General features: G+C 42.7%; 1 protein-coding gene across 1 annotated transcript in view; it reads right to left on the bottom strand.

Moving 5' to 3' along the window:
* Positions 1 to 7,655: 7,655 nt before the first annotated feature.
* The window catches only part of LOC144492741 (tyrosine-protein phosphatase non-receptor type substrate 1-like), a 177,404-nt gene continuing 168,981 nt past the window's right edge, over positions 7,656 to 16,078 (bottom strand). Inside the window, exon 5 of the transcript XR_013497631.1 lies at positions 7,656 to 7,740. The gene's annotated coding sequence lies outside the window, so the exon portion shown is untranslated. The remainder of the gene's footprint in view (positions 7,741 to 16,078) is intronic.

The raw sequence follows: 16,078 nt of genomic DNA, 5'->3' as shown, positions 1-16,078 counted from the left end.
TCAGAAACTGCAATTCACGGGCAAGTTCAGTATCGGGGTTACAACGCGTCAGATGGAAAACAAGAATAATCAAGAGGCGGTTACTATTGATAGTAATTCGACTGACACAAAAACAACAATCATCCCATTATCAGAGGAAGCAAAGTACGAGCACGGTTTGGAAGACTTCAGGAGGAACGGGTCTTGAATTCAACAGTCTGCAGAAATTAGCTAAAGTTTCCTGGTTAATATATTCACAACACAACAACGGGAAAAGGGGCAAATAGTTGGAGCCATGCGATATAGAAAATTCATGATGTTCGGGGGGTGGCGGGGGGTGGGGCAAAGGGACAGGCAATAGGATTAAAAATAATTGTTCAGGGGAGACCTAATGATGTGGGAAATTTCGAACCAGTTAATAAGGTTTTTAATAAGACACTGACAGGACTACCAGTAAAGAGTTAAATGATTTTGGAGCATATTAATAAGTTAATGATGGAATGGTTTGCACATATATGAAATCAGCAAGAAAGTTAAAGAAGTAATTATGATTTTACAACATATATACTGGTATTTTAATGTATTTTAAGTATTGTCTAAATCATCGTTCTCTTCAGGCGAAAGCAGGTTACCGCAAGGGATGATAGTAAAGACGAATAGTTTAGAGTCAAAGGCCTGGGAACCCGTAGTTAGTAAAGTTCATATCAGGAAAGTTTCTTATGCGGGAACACATATTGCAACATGAGTAGGTTTAATCATTGTCTAGCCTTAAGATGGGTCGTGCCGGGACACGGGATCACATGTCAATCCAATTTCTCAATGATCCGGTGGGAACGTCCACTTTGACCTCTGAAGTAAGCGTTTAGGATAACCAGACAACAAGGAAGTGACTTTAGTCAAGATGAGAGTTAAGATTAAATTCGGATTAAATTGACGAATGAGATATCTTCACGCTGGGTGGTAAAATGCAATTGGCTGAGGTGAATTTTTTGGATTATTATTGATGAATGTATATTAAATGTAATTGATTTAAAACTAATATAAGGCGGGAATGATTGATAAGAAAAACTGTAATTTATCAGTTTTTGACTGTATACATTAGATTCACCAGAGAGGTTCTATCTCAGAGCTACTTAACCCTTTTGATGATCTCCTTGCAGCTGCTTGTTTTTGTTTTGAATAAATGTTATGTCTTTGTACAGAGATATCTGCGTCATGAGTTTTGTATTGTCTATAGTTAAGGCAGTACCTTTCATCTCGATTTATCCCACACCACATAACAACTCGGCTGTTGCTATGCCTATCTGTGTCCGAGAGGTTGCAATCTGTCAGCATCTGTGGGCATGTTCAACTCATAATATCATTGGACTTAACAGGCACCTCAGAGCTGCGGATGCATAAATAACGTTTCGGCGCGCAATGTTATAACACGGTTAATTATAGTGATAGTTGTCGTCAATGTAAATCGTTGCCACCAATGTATTTCCAGAAACCATTACATAAGAACTTAGGTTCGCATTGTTACAACATGAACACTGAATAATCATGTGTTGTTTAATAACAGACATGTCTATACGATTCTAGGAAAGATTACGACTTAGGAGTTCATTATCATTGTGTCATGAAGTATCATGTTGTCAAAACTGATTCCCTCTCTCGAATTCAGCAAGTAATTTAACACATGCAGTTCTCATATGTCTCACAGTCGCACATTATGAATTTTAGGATATTTATTTTAAATGAAGCGACATACACGGAAGTGAAATTTCAGATTGATTGATTAAATGTAGTGCAGTTGGCTGGGCTGCACGAGCCGATGTGAAACGCGCACTGTGATGGAAATTCAGAGCAGCATCCGGCTAGACACGCAAGCTACTTTCGACGTTTTGTAAGGGCGATGTTATTGGCCAGCACGTTACAGCAGTACGATCCCCGCCACTGAACAGGATGAGAGTAGCAACGTCAAGGGAATGCAATCACCTCCAATCTCTTCTGTAAATATCACACCATATTGACCTGGAGGCACATTACACTGCAACATCTTTAAGTCAATATCCTAGATTTTACAAGCCAACAGGTAACATTTGTAGAAAAACAAGCAATCACCAGCCTGTATAACCTTGCAATGCCACCTGGATGCCAAAAGCCAAAACATGAAAAGCATTAAGCCACACAAGACTGGTCCATGATGGAAGAGACTTGAGGTACCGAAGTGAGGACAACACTCTGAAATAATTGAAGAGATAATTGAATGTTGTAATAGGGGAATCGTTGGTGTTTAGCTGGTAGATATAGATGCACCAAGTGATGTTCCAGCTAAAGCTACATGTTCAAAAGGTTTAGATTTATCTGCGCATTAGCTTCATCCCTGCTGCATAACTCAAGCCATTCATAACAACTGGAGATGACATGTACTGTATTTTGACCAACTTTGTGCTAAAAAGCATTTGGGTTTCAGTTCCAGCTCTTACGGTTATGTCAGGTAGGCCGGATAGAACAGCGTTTATATTGCGTCCTTCTGGCTTGGAAACAATCAGGTCAAAGAGTGAACTGGGTTTGGCGTCAATGCCTTGCTGGGCAAAAAGCGCTTCCAACAAACCAACATTTCAACTGTTGAAGAAGCTTGACAAGGAGAAGTTCCGACTTCTTAGGCATCCTCATTGTGTACAGTAACATTGACAATGCCCATACTTCGCATCAACTATATGTCAAAACCAAGTAACGCGAGAGTGCATCGACACACTTTTGTTAGTATTCTGGATTAGCACTTTTAAATTGTGATACAAACAAATGCTCTATCAACGTGAATCTGTCTGTAGACCAAACAATGGAAATTGCGCGGTTGGAGACCCAACAGTACATCACAGACTGCGATAAAAAGAGGGTGAAAGGAGCAAAAGAAAGATGGGTAGATAGAATAATTGGGGAAAAGAATCTAAAATCTAACAATCGCTTTAGATCGAGACCTCGCCTTGCAATGTTAACACATGCTTGTCCAATGACTTATTTCATTTTAGGGGCAACACTAACAGCCATTGAAGGTGGGAGCTTTAGCAATTTTGCTGTCCCCAGTCCATTGGTGCATAACGAGGTTACAAGATCTATTACAAAACCAACTGATCTTCTCCATGCACGAATTTCAAACTAAGCTCACACCATCTGAGATTAACTGTAGAACTCCAGTACATAAACATATGTCAACGGACATTAGGAACCCCACGTGCTGCAATGTTCAGCACCGGATTTCGGGGACTCCTTCTTCGCCGAGCCACCAGCGAGCAGTCAGAGATGTTGAGCGATCTGTGTTTCCTCTGAGGATAATTCGAGATAACAGATCGCTATATCAAATGGAGTTCTTGAATTTTAGATAAAAACCTCAAATGCAAAATAGTTAATAGGCCAAAGAGAAAGAAAGTGCTCAAATAATTATCAGGGCGTGTTTGTATCAAAAGAGTGTGTTCCTGGATCCTTCAGGAATAAGGCTTAAATGGCTTTTCTTTGAAAATCCGAAACTGCTGTAGATGTGCTTGACTGTAGATGAATGAACAGGTGCCTATCTAACTGTCTGTGGTTGAAAGCTAAATACACATGCAGCTTCGTTCTGCCTTCATAGACTGGAGGGAAACAATTTTGTGCGGCAAGCAGCATCGCTCGATCTCGATTGCAAATGCCATCGGCTTACGGCTAAAGTGGATGTAGTCCATGCGTCAACTGTTTACAAAATACACACTCTGTAAATGTCATGCTACCTATCTTTTAATTTAGGCCACTTCTATCAGCTCGGATGACGCTGTCAGTGAGATGCGTGGCTATTTATATTGTGCCCTGCTTCTTATATCTAGAAATTATGTATTGGGAGTAACTGAGAGTCCAACTTCTCACTCTCAAACTCGTAACTATAGTATAAAATGCATGAAACGACATATCCACGGCATCATGCATACAGGGATAGTAATTGGTGAGAAGGATAAACGAGTTTGATGGGTAAAGATAGAAGCAGCTAAGGAGTGGATTTCACCCCTTCTGAGACTCCCAAGACGGTTTCTCATTGTTATGTTCACCTTTTTAATAATGTATTCACTTTAATATTGCTGATTGGATGTTTTTTCAATGGGTATGCACGCAGACTGTGAATTGGGCTTACGTGTCTGTGCGTCCGAGCGTAGGTAGTCACGCGTGTATTTTGGGCATTAATCGAGCTTTTGTTTGTGAGATCCAAATTTTCCACTCCCTTGAGTGTAATAAAATGCAGTGTATTCGTAAAGTCAAAGCACAATCTTCCAAACTGCCCATAGTGCTTTCAGTAAAAAGCAAAGAATGGTCATAATGCAGATGAAACCGAACAGCAAGATGTCCCATAAGAAATCATTTATAAAATAACTAATTGGTCGATAGTGATTAGCAGCTCTTCTCTTCAAATTGTTTCAATCAAAAAGTGATTAAGTTAAAATTGCATTCACTTTTGACGTTTTAGAAATGTGTCCACAATTTAAAAGCTGGATGCCATGTGATCAGTTCTGACAGCATTGCAGACCACTCCATTCCATGGCGTGCTAAATCTTCAGTGTAGCTAAATAAACGGCCAGAGGTCGTACTTGGGCCAATGCACACATTGCATAATTCCTGTCTCTGGTAGTCCCTGAAACCTTGGAACACGCTACCTGCGGAGCACAGACCGTGGTAGGAACCTGCGTTTGGCGGCCTTTAACGCGAGGAGGCTGTTGCGCAGCAGCTGCAACACAATTCTGGCTGACAAGGAAGCCCTCCCGTTCTTACCGTCTGCTATTGGCAGGAATTTCAGGTTGATAATATCCTGCTTAGCCACGTTATGAAGGCACTTTCCTTGGCCAACAAGTCCCGGTGTGGAGTTCAAAGCGGGAATTTCTGGTGCAGATGTCGATGCGCCGCAATAGGGGCGTGATATTGGAAGTTGAAAATACAAAGAACAAAGCAAATTACAGCACAGTAACAGGCCCTTCGGCCCTCCGCGCCTGTACCGACCATGCTAACCGACGGAACTAAAACCCCCAATCCTTCCGGGGACCATATACCTCTATACCTATGCTATTCATGTATTTGTCCAGACGCTCCTTATAAGTCACGATCGTATCTGCTTCCAGTACTTCCCGCGGCATGGAGTTCCAGGCACCCACAACGTCTGTGTAAAAAAACAAGATAGGAGCAATTTCGCCACCTTAACGTGGCGCAGTTATAGATTCAGATTGATAATGAGATAAGGAAAGTTTACAATGGTAAATATCAAACATAGTATCCGTGTCAGATAAATATTTTCTGTTTCTGCAATTATACAGAAAAGTGAGGCGCAATAACCGTCGCTCCGCAACACCGGGTACATTTTTACATTTTTAGAGTGTTGCAATTAACAGCTAAATTTAAAACTCGCATTGCTGCAGCGGAAGTGAGCTATCGAGCCAAGTCGAGCTGTAGAAACCAGCCCGCCAGTGTTAATGTTTCGCAATGTTTGTCGATATAGCAACAGCACAAGGCAGAACGCTTAGCTGATCGCTTCCATGCGTTAACTTTTTCACTGCTGGCGCGAATGTGTCTTGTTTCATCATTTAGTTATCGAAAGGCTGCTGAAGCATGTGCTGTTGTTGCACGACAAAGCCTAATGCGATAATAATTTGAAACACAATCGTATTAACACAGTTGTAGAACATTTCCTTACATGCAGTGGACACTTTAATAACTTGAGAAAATTTGACAGACCTTTACAGAAACACAAATTCATCAAAACCCGATGAGCACCCATTTTTCAACAAGCAGATATGCTTGGTTTCTCTTACGTAATTCTTTGAGAAATAACAAAGGTGAAAAAACAAAGGACATTTGTGGACATGACTTACAGGGGCTTTCGGAAAAGATAAGGAATCAGTAAAGAGGGCACCACATGGAAGTAAGTTGAATCTGGTTACAAGTATCATAAAAACCCTACAGTGCACAAGGAGGCCATTCGGCCCATCGAGTCTGCACCGACCACAATCCCACCCAGGCCCTACCCTCACATATTTACCCGCTAATCCCACTAACCTACGCATCTCAGGACTCTAAGGGACAATTTCTAACCTAGCCAATCAACCTAATCCGCACATCTTTGGACTGTGGGAGGAAACCGGAGCACCCCGGAGGAAACCCACGCAGACACGGGGAGAACGTGCAAACTCCACACAGACAGTGACCCGAGCCGGGAATCGAACCTGGGACCCTGGAGCTGTGAAGCAGCAGTGCTAACCACGGTGCTACCGTGCCGCCCACGGTAAGGTAGAAAAGAAAGCACATTATAAAAGCAAGCTTCTAGAATTAAAATACTTTATGACTCGTGTTGCACAGCCTAATTTGGTGCTGTTCCACTTTATGAGGCATGTGAGTCATTGATTCATCAGAATTCAGGGATTAGCATTCAGTTTTGAAGCTATTATGTAATAGGTAGGAGAGTGTGGCGAATGTGAAACCCTGCAGCGGAATACTGATAGTCATTGTAGTTTGGACGGTTAAGTCCATGTAGAAAATTTAAAAAATGTAAATGTAGAAAGTAAAAAAAGTTTGAAGATGTTCATAATTAGGGGAGAAACTGAAGAATCTTAAATAGTTAGATTCGAAGTCGGGCAGAGGAGCACATGCCTTGCTGTGTGACGGCATGACTGTTGAAAGGTGCTACCATACAAAGAGACTCTTTTGGCTGCACCAGAAATTCCCGCTTTGAACTCCACACCGGGACTTGTTGGCCAAGGGAAGTGCCTTCATAACGTGGCTAAGCAGGACCGCGACGAAGTAACAACATTTATATAAAAAATAACCCACCCGCTCGTCACCAATGTTCACTATTGTTGCACTTTCCTGTTTACCTGGAAAATAAGCAAATGAATTTCTTTCAATGGTTACGATCTGTAACGATCACTTTCCATAGTTGTGCCTTCAAAAGTATTTTTAGAGGCTAGATAATGTTTAACACACACTTGGATAAAAACGCACGCACACAATTACGCAAACACAGACACTCACAGAAACACGCGCAGAAACACACACGGACGCAGGCCACAGCGGAGATGAGAAAAAAAAAGCTCTCTGGATTCTAGTGATATTACTAATGATGAAACTGAAAACGACCAAGTATTTGGTTGGCCGAGCACATAAAATGTCCATTTCATACAAATTAACAATGGTTTAATGTTGGATGTTAAACTACATGGACAAGGCAGTGCGTCATACAAGGGAACAATCGAACTGTGGGGTGTTCTAGTCCACCGCACAACGGAATACAATTTTGATCATTAATGATAAAACCCAAACGTTCGTTCAAAGAGATACGGAGTGATTATTCATTATCGGGGTAATGCATCAGGTAGAAACTCGGAATAAATTTGTTCCTTTAGCCTGTAAAGCGGCGGCTCGACCATGTTGTTTATGGAACTATGTGAGAATATTAACCATGTCGAAAAAGTCAAACTGCTATCTTGCTTCATTCATTCTCAAGACGTCGGTGCCGCAGACGAGCATACTTGTTGTCCACCTCCGGCTGTCGTTAGCCAGATATGACTAAGTGGCTTGCGTGGCCACTTCAGAGGCTATTTAAGAATTGACCATACTTCTGTCGGACTGGAGTCACACATAGTTCAGACCGCGTTGAATCTGTTTCCGTCTCTAAAGGACATTAATCAGTTACTTGATATTTTGTGCCAGTCCTCAGATTTGTCATATTTTGCCAATGCCAGATTTTCACATTTTAAGTGAATTATAAATCTTCTCCATCTGGACACTGACAGGATTTACCATCTGCCAGAATGCGGGCATTACCAAATGTAATGTACAAATAATCAGATTCATTAAATCCTAATTTTGAGACAACGACTACGTTATAAAATCAGTCCCATTTGCCGCTCACGATTTCGGTTTTTCTTGCATCCAATAAGTGACAATTGCGCAATCCTTATGCTCACAACGCCGCCGAGCACAATCTCTCCGTTCCCCTGAAGATTTGCATAAAGGGGTACCTACCTGTATTCTTCAGACAGACTCTCGTCCCAATTATGACCATGAATATCAGAAAAGCCAATCCACCCACCGTACATCCAGAAATCCAAATGTAATGATATTTACCATCAGGCTCTGCAAAATTAAAATGATGCTGAGAATTTATTTCGGACGCTACCTAAAAAGAAACCTCGAATTAATATTCTCTCAGTACAGAAGCTGTCAGACCTGCTAAGATTTCCCAGTATTTTCTGTTTTTGTTTCAGATTCCAGCATTCGCAGTAATTTGCTTTTACCTCGAATTAATTTGTTGGTTAAACTAGTGCTCATGTTTTCTGCAACTGGGTGATATGTTTCGGAGGAGAGCATTACTTCAAAGTATTCGCAATTTACCATATTAGATTGATGTCAAAATAATTCATTCTCACAAAGGATAGCACAACACCAGAATTACCTGCGAGGGAGAGTACCAATTTGGGGCGCGATGAAAATTCCCTTCGAGAACATTTCGATGGATCAATAGGCTTGTTCTTGCATTTGACTTATATTTTTCTTTTACACTATTATTTAATAAAATATTAGTAATTCAATGAAACGAAACGTGCCACTGCTATGAGAAATATGGACTTTATTCAGTCCCTTAATGTGCAAATTCAATGTTGTGGAGTATGTTAACTGAAGTAAGAAGCAGTAGGAAGGGAAAGCAATGCATGGTTATTTGCTAATAACAGAACATGTTAATTAATTAACCTATGAATCGCAATAAGTTATACTGCAGATCTGGGCTGCAAGCAAAATGAAATACTTCAAAAGGGCGTTTTTGCTCCTAACCGCTGGGTCATGAAGAGGCATTGCGACCTGCCCACAAGACTAACTTTGGACCCATTCACAGTGGGGCAAACCAAACAAACTGCCACTCCTGGTTCTGCAGCCGGTGTGAGGAAAACTGGTCCTGGAAAATATAAAATCAGTATGAGAAGTGGCCAAATGCGAATGTTTAATAATAAGCATTATAAGTAAAATAAATAGATGGAACGTTTCGGCCGCTTGCAACTTTGTCTTTTGAAAAAATTGGAACCTGCCGAGCTTCAAAAGGCAGGAGGACAACAATGATACTACTTCGCTTTGACAACAAGTTTGGGCCAATAAAACTTCACACAGAACCATTCAATCTTCTCTTTCATTTTATATTTACCGATATTTTATTTTAAAATTATCTTCATGATAATTGAGGTCAATAATTTCCAAGAAAGACCCTTTTCTGATTTAAAAAAAACTACTAATTTCACTTATTGGCCTATTGGCCTCATACCTGGGCAGGAGTTGGTAACAATGTGAGTGGCAATGGCCGAAGGCCGGAGGGAGATCTGAGTTACCAAACAGATGTAAACAGTTTCGTTCTGCACAGATTGCGGCTCCTCTAAAGAGCTGGAAACTTCATACAGTCGTTCACTGTTCTGCTGCTTGATCGGATTAACCACCGTTGTGATGTTGACACCATCATTATACCAAAGGAGAGTCAAATCACTCGGGTAAAACCCAGGCGTCTGACACACACGAGTCAGGAACGTAGATGAATTGCTTGCAGGATGCTTAGGGAAAGCTTTAACGGAGTTGGTGCAGCTGCGAACAAAATATGGAGAAAATCAGGTTAGTGGAGAGACGTTCAGAGTAAGGAATGACAGAAGAATTATATCCCCATTCGCTTCCCTTTATGTTGGTAAAAATAGGTCAGTCAGCAGCGTCCCCAAGTGAAAAACAATCTGTCCGACACCGGTAATAAAAGCAAGGTTATATAGATTTATGGAAGCTCATACAGGCGAAGAGTGAAAAGGTTAGAATGAGATGATTTCAGTGGAACATACATGATTGTAAATGTACCTGGCAGGGTAGACTCGGCGAGGTTGCTTCCTCCGGCTGGGGAATCTAGAATACGGTGGACCAACCTCAAGATGAGAAATCTGATGTAAAAATTACATTTTGTAATGAATCAAGTAACATTTTACTCAAAAAGGTAACAGATCTGAGACTGTAACTTTGCGTCTCTCTTCGTAGACATGCCCTGAATGGCTGTGTATTTCCAGCAGTTTTGAATAACACAGCAAATAAGATGTCACATTCCGCTGCCTAATTAGCAGCTGAGCACAGAGCTTTACAGCATCAAAGGCAGCACAATGAAACAGTGATAAAATCGAGTGCTTGATGTTCTTGGTCATTCCAGTCATTTACCGCAGACAGTTAAGCTGGATCCTGTTCCATTTCCACTATTTTCCCCCTGGCGGAACACTGCGCAGTCATAGATTCCTGAGTCCTGGAGAGTCGCGTTTCGCAGCTCAAATAAATCACCTCCTTTAGTTTTGAAATCGAATCGTTTTCTGTCATCGGTTCCATTTGTCATATATTTATTCTCACCCTGTTTCCAGTAACGCACCTCGACATCCACATTGTCATGAGAAAGGGGAATTCTGCAATAGAAAGTGATGTTTGTCCCTCTCAATATAGTTATCTGTTTAGGACTTTGAGACGCGTTGATCGAAGCTCCCGGAGCACTTGTTAGAAAATATATTGAAGGTTTGTATTAAGTAACAGTATTCAGTGTGAAAGGAGAGACTTTGGAATATGTTTCTGTCTGGAAGACAGAGACCGGAGATTTTGACGGACGGACGAACGACTTTTAATTCAATTGACGTGGGAACAATAAAATATTTGCTTGTTTAATGAGACAGTTTGGGTAGAGAATATCCCAATACTCGCTGAAATGACCTTCGGGAGAGACAGGAACGTGAACAGAAGGATCACATTCGACAACATTCCGTGATAAAGGTTCAGTTGATGTCTGACTGCAGTGACCGTGTGTTTATCACTGTGTGAATTGTCTGCTGAATATTTGATCTGAAAACCATCGCAATGACGTTTGACACCCTGTACCTGTTTGTTCAAAAATACGTTTCGTCTGTGACCGCACCTGCAGCACGATCAACTAAAAATAAGGGTTTAAAAAACGGAGTTTCAAGAAGGAACATTTACAACATCAGCTTGTTTTTATATCCACCCGCCAGCACCCCGCCCCCCCCCCCTTCTCCCCGCCGCCCCCTTGACGCAATAACATAGAATCATACAGCGCAGAAGATGCCGTTCGGCCCATCGAGTCTGCACCAACACATATGAAACACCTGACCTCTCTCCTAATCCCATTTATCAGCACTTGGCCCATAGCCTTGAACGTCATGACGTTCCAAGTGCTCATCCAGGTACTTTTTAAAGGTTGTGAGGCAACTCACCTCTACCCTGCTACCAGACAGCGCAGTCTAAACCGTCCCTACACTCCGGATAAAAAGGTTTCTCCTCACATCCCCCATAAACCTCCTGTCCCTCCCCTTGAATTTGTGCTCCCTCATGATTAACCCTTCAACTGAGGGGAAGAGCTGCTCCTTATCCATTCTGTCTATGCCCCTCTTAAACTCATACAACTCGATCAGGTGCACCCCCTTCCCCCTCCCCCGCCCAGTCTCCTCTGGTCCAACCTCTCTTCATAACTTAAATGTTCCATCCCAGGCAGCAGACTGGTGAATCTCCTCTGCACCCTCTCCAGATAAATCACAGCCTTCCAAGAATGTGGCGACCAGAACTGCACACAGTAGTCCAGCTGTGGCCTCACTAAAATTCTATACAACTCCAACATCACTTCCTTGCTTTTGTGATGTATGCCTCGATTGATAAATGCAAGTGTCTGATATGACTTTTTCAACACTCTATGAACATGTGCTTCCAGTTTCCGAGATCTCTGGACAAACACCCCATGGTCCTTTTGTTTTACAGAACTTCCTAGTGTCGTGCCATTCATTGAGTACTTCTTGTCCAATTATTCTTTCCAAAGTGTATCACCTCACACTTTTCAGGGTTAAATTCCATCTGCTACATATCTGCTCATTGAGTATCCCATCTACATCTCCCTATAGCACAAGACACTCTACCTCACTGTCAAGCATCAGGCCAATGTCTGTGTTATGCACAAACTTATTAATCTTACCCCCCACATAGTCATCTATGTTGTTTATATAAATGGTGAATAGTAGGGGACCTGTGATACGCCACTGGACACTGGCTTCCAGTCATTAAAGCAGCCTTCTGTCACCACACTCGGCCTCTTAAATTGAGCCAATTTTGAATTCATTTTATCAATGTACCCTGTATTCCATTTAATTTCTTTATAAGTCTCCCATGTGGGACTTTGTCAAACGCTTTGCTTAAATAAAAATAAACTACATCAACTGCACTCTAGAACTTAATCACCTCCTCAAAAAAGTCAATCAGCTTTGGTAGGCATGACCTCCCTCTGACAAAGCCATGCTGACTATCTGTAATCAAGCCTTGCCTCTCTAAAGGAGAGATAGATGCTCTCCTTCAGAATTTTCTCCAGCAGTTTCCCTATGACTGACCTATGACCCACTGGTCTGTGCTTACGTGGCCTACCTCTACAACCCTTTGAACCACATTCATTCTTCTCCAGTTCTCTGGCACTTCCTCCGTGGCCAGAGAGGAACTCAAAATTGGGGCAGAACCTCGGAAGCCTCCTCTCCTGCCTGCCACGGATGCCTGGGGCACAATTCATCTGGACCTGGCGATTTGTCCCCATTCAAGCCTGCCAATTCCTCCAGTACCTTGTTTTTCCCTATGTCAATTTGCTCAAGAACCTCACAGCCTCTCCCTCTGTGCTCCATATCTTCATCCCAATTCTCTTGGTGAAAACAGATGTGAAGTATCGGTTGAACACTCTGCCAATATCCTCTTGCTCCACGCATACATTGGCCCCTTGCTCCAGAATGGACCCTACTCTTCGCCTGGTTAACCTCTTCCCATTGATATATTTAGAGAATATGTAGGGATTTTCCCTACTTTTACAAGCCACAGCTCTCACATATCCCTTTTTAACTTTTCTAATTGCTTACTTACAGTCTGCCCTGCACGTTCTGTACTTCACTAATGCCTCTGCTGATTTGGTCGCCTTGTATCTGCTAAAAGCTTTTATTTTCCTTAGCATCTTGTCCTGAATATATCTGGTCATCGATGGTTCTTTGGGTTGCTATTCTTTCTTAACACCCTAGAATGAACGTGTTCGGCTTGTACCACCTCCCCCTCCCATTTCTTTATTGAACGCCCCATTGCACTTCTGTAGATTTCCCTAATAGTAGCTGTTCCTTTTCTACCTTGGCAAGATTCTGCCTCATTTCATTAAACTCTGCTCTCTCCCCCAAACCAAAAACATTTTTTGCAAGTTGTATGATTCTTTGTCCATATCAAGAGTAAATTGTACCATGTTATGGTCACTATCACTGAAATGATCCCGCCCCGCCCCCGCCCCCCGCCCCCCCCCCCCCCCCAACCCTCACCACCCCCACCATCCCCCACCCATCCACCACCTCAAACACCTGTTCGGCTTCATTCTCCAGAATTGGGCCCAGCAAAGCTCCTTCCCTTGTTGGACGCTCTACGTATTGGCCTCAGGTTCTCCTCTACACATTTCAAGAAATCCACTCCAGTCAAACTCTTTACGCTATGTTTATCCCAGTTAATGTTGGGAAAGTTGATATCACCTACTATAATTACCTTTTTGTTATTATTTTTACTCACCTTTGCATATTGAGCTCATTTTAGCCCCTCAATTTCCAACTGACTATCTGGGTGTTCATAAAAAACAGCTAGAAATATGACTTTATTTTTTATTCCTAAGTTCTACCCACAAACCTTTATTCAATGCTCCCTCGAAGATATCGGGCTCGATTTTACCATCGCATTGCATCTAGTTTCAGGCGCAAAAACTTGGTAAAGTCAGGCGTTAGGCAGGTAGCACGATCCGCACCTGCCTCCGCACCAGTTTCCCCTTAACCAAGGCTCGAAAATGGCCGCAATCAGTACCGTGCCCAAAACGGGCCCGACTGACATTGAAACGCATTTGCATGCATTTAAATTGACTTAATGGGCAGCACGCCAAACTCGACTGGCACTTCTCCCTTTACCACCTCGTTCGCGCATCCAGAATCGGCGCGAAACAGACATGCTCCATGAAAGTCTAATTCGGGCGCTACATTTAGTGAGGAAGTAGGTGCCGAGCGTCCCACGGCTCTCTGCTTGAGAGGTGGGGGGGGGGGGGGGGGGGGCGGAGGGGGGCGTGGGGTTTAGGTGCATTAATGCCCACCCACAGGCTTAGGCAGCGAGAATCGGACTCGCTGATATTTTTGCAGGCAGCGTGCGTATGGAGGCGTCTCAAAAGTCGGATCTGAAACACTCCCAGTTTCAAGCCCAGCACCTAGAATCAAAATGGTAAAATAGGGTCCACTTTGTTTTTGAGCTGGCACGCATACGCATCGTTAGATATACAGTCAAACTCTACACTACGTCAATATAATTAGATGGTCAGCTGTCAATGCAACTGTATCCGTATCAAACTCTTATTAGCTTGAAATAACATGGGTTATTTATACCCTCTGATTGCAACTGGGCAATAATTATCAAATTGATCCAAAGCAATATAATTAAACTGGTTTGTTTGTTGATCGCCTGATCTCTATGGGCCACATAAAGAACCAACGGGTCCTCCTACAGTGTACTAAAATTATTCTATTTTCGTGAATCACCCAAAATGCAATGTTGACTGACCTCTGGCATTTTTGTCGACTGCAAACCGTCTCCATAAACTTTTATCTCCTCTCATACACCATCCCCTACAACAAATACGAGGATTGCATGACCTTTTCAGTTACTAAACTTGAAAACATCTGCTCAGCTGTCTCCTTCGCATTCATTTCCCCATTTCTGCAAATGTCCTCTAAGGAATGCACACCCAGCCCTAAAATCACATTATTCTCCACTTTCCTTCCAGCCCCTCCACTTGCTGCCTTAGAGTTCATCATGAAACCAACCTCCTACAGTCTTGACTCTATTCTGACTAAACTGATGATAACACAATCCTCTATTCCTGCTATCTGTTTTAGCTGATAGTGTTGCCCGTTCTCCCTCTATGTAGGATAACTCACTCCTGCAAAGAGGCTGACATAATCCGTCTCCTCAAACGATCAATCCTTTCCCCCTTCATTCTTGCAAACCACTATCCAATTTCCAACATATTTGCCTCTCCAAGGTCCGTGGACGTGTTTGCCCCTTCAAATTCCTGTCCATCTTTCCACGAAATCCATGTTTCAGCCCCTCACATATCCCTCACTTCGCACAGTTAAGTCAGCATGGATTTACAAAGGGAAAATTGGAATGCTTCGAGGCTGGAGCTCGTAGAGTTGACCGAGGAGAACCAGTGGATGTGGCTTATTTAGAGTTTCAGTAGGCTTTCGGCATTGTGTCATAAAGCAGATTACCTGGATCCACTACATTTTGCCGACCGCCGCAGATGGTCCAAAGCAGACGCCATTTCCCTGGCCCTGCACTCAACCCTGGAACACCTAGATAAGAAGGACACTTATGTCAGACACCTATTTATTGACTACAGCTCAGCCTTCAACACCATTATTCCCACGAAACTCATCTCCAAACTCTGTGGCCTGGGCCTCGGCATCACCCTCTGCGACTGGATCCTGAACTTTCTAACTCACAGACCACAATCAGTAAGGATAGGCAACAACATTTCCTCCACGCTCATCTTCAACACCGGTGCCCCACAAGGCTGTGTTCTCAGCCCCTACTATACTCCTTATACAGCTATGACTGTGTGGCCAAATTCCATTGCATTCGATTTTCAAGTTTGCTGACGACACCACCGTAGTGGGTCGGATCTCAAACCATGACCAGACAGAGTACAGAAATGAGATAGAGAATCTGGTGAACTGGTGCAGCAACAATAATCTCTCCCTCACTGTCAACAAAATGAAAGAGATTGGCATCGACTTCAGGAAGTGTAAAGGAGAACATGCCCCTGTCTACATCAACGGAGACGAAGTAGAAAGAGTTGAGAGCTTCAAGATTTTAGGTGTCCAGATCACCACCAACCTGTCCTGATCCCCCATGCCGACACTACAGTTAAGAAAGCCCACCAACGCCTCTACTTTCTCAGAAGATTAAGGAAATTTGGCATGTTAGCTACAACTCTCACCACCTTTTA

Source organism: Mustelus asterias, chromosome 4 (genome assembly GCF_964213995.1).
Source record: "Mustelus asterias chromosome 4, sMusAst1.hap1.1, whole genome shotgun sequence".
Classification (NCBI taxonomy): Eukaryota; Metazoa; Chordata; class Chondrichthyes; order Carcharhiniformes; family Triakidae; genus Mustelus; species Mustelus asterias.
The sequence above is the reverse complement of the archived record's forward strand: the minus strand, read 5'-3'. Positions and strand labels throughout refer to the sequence as shown.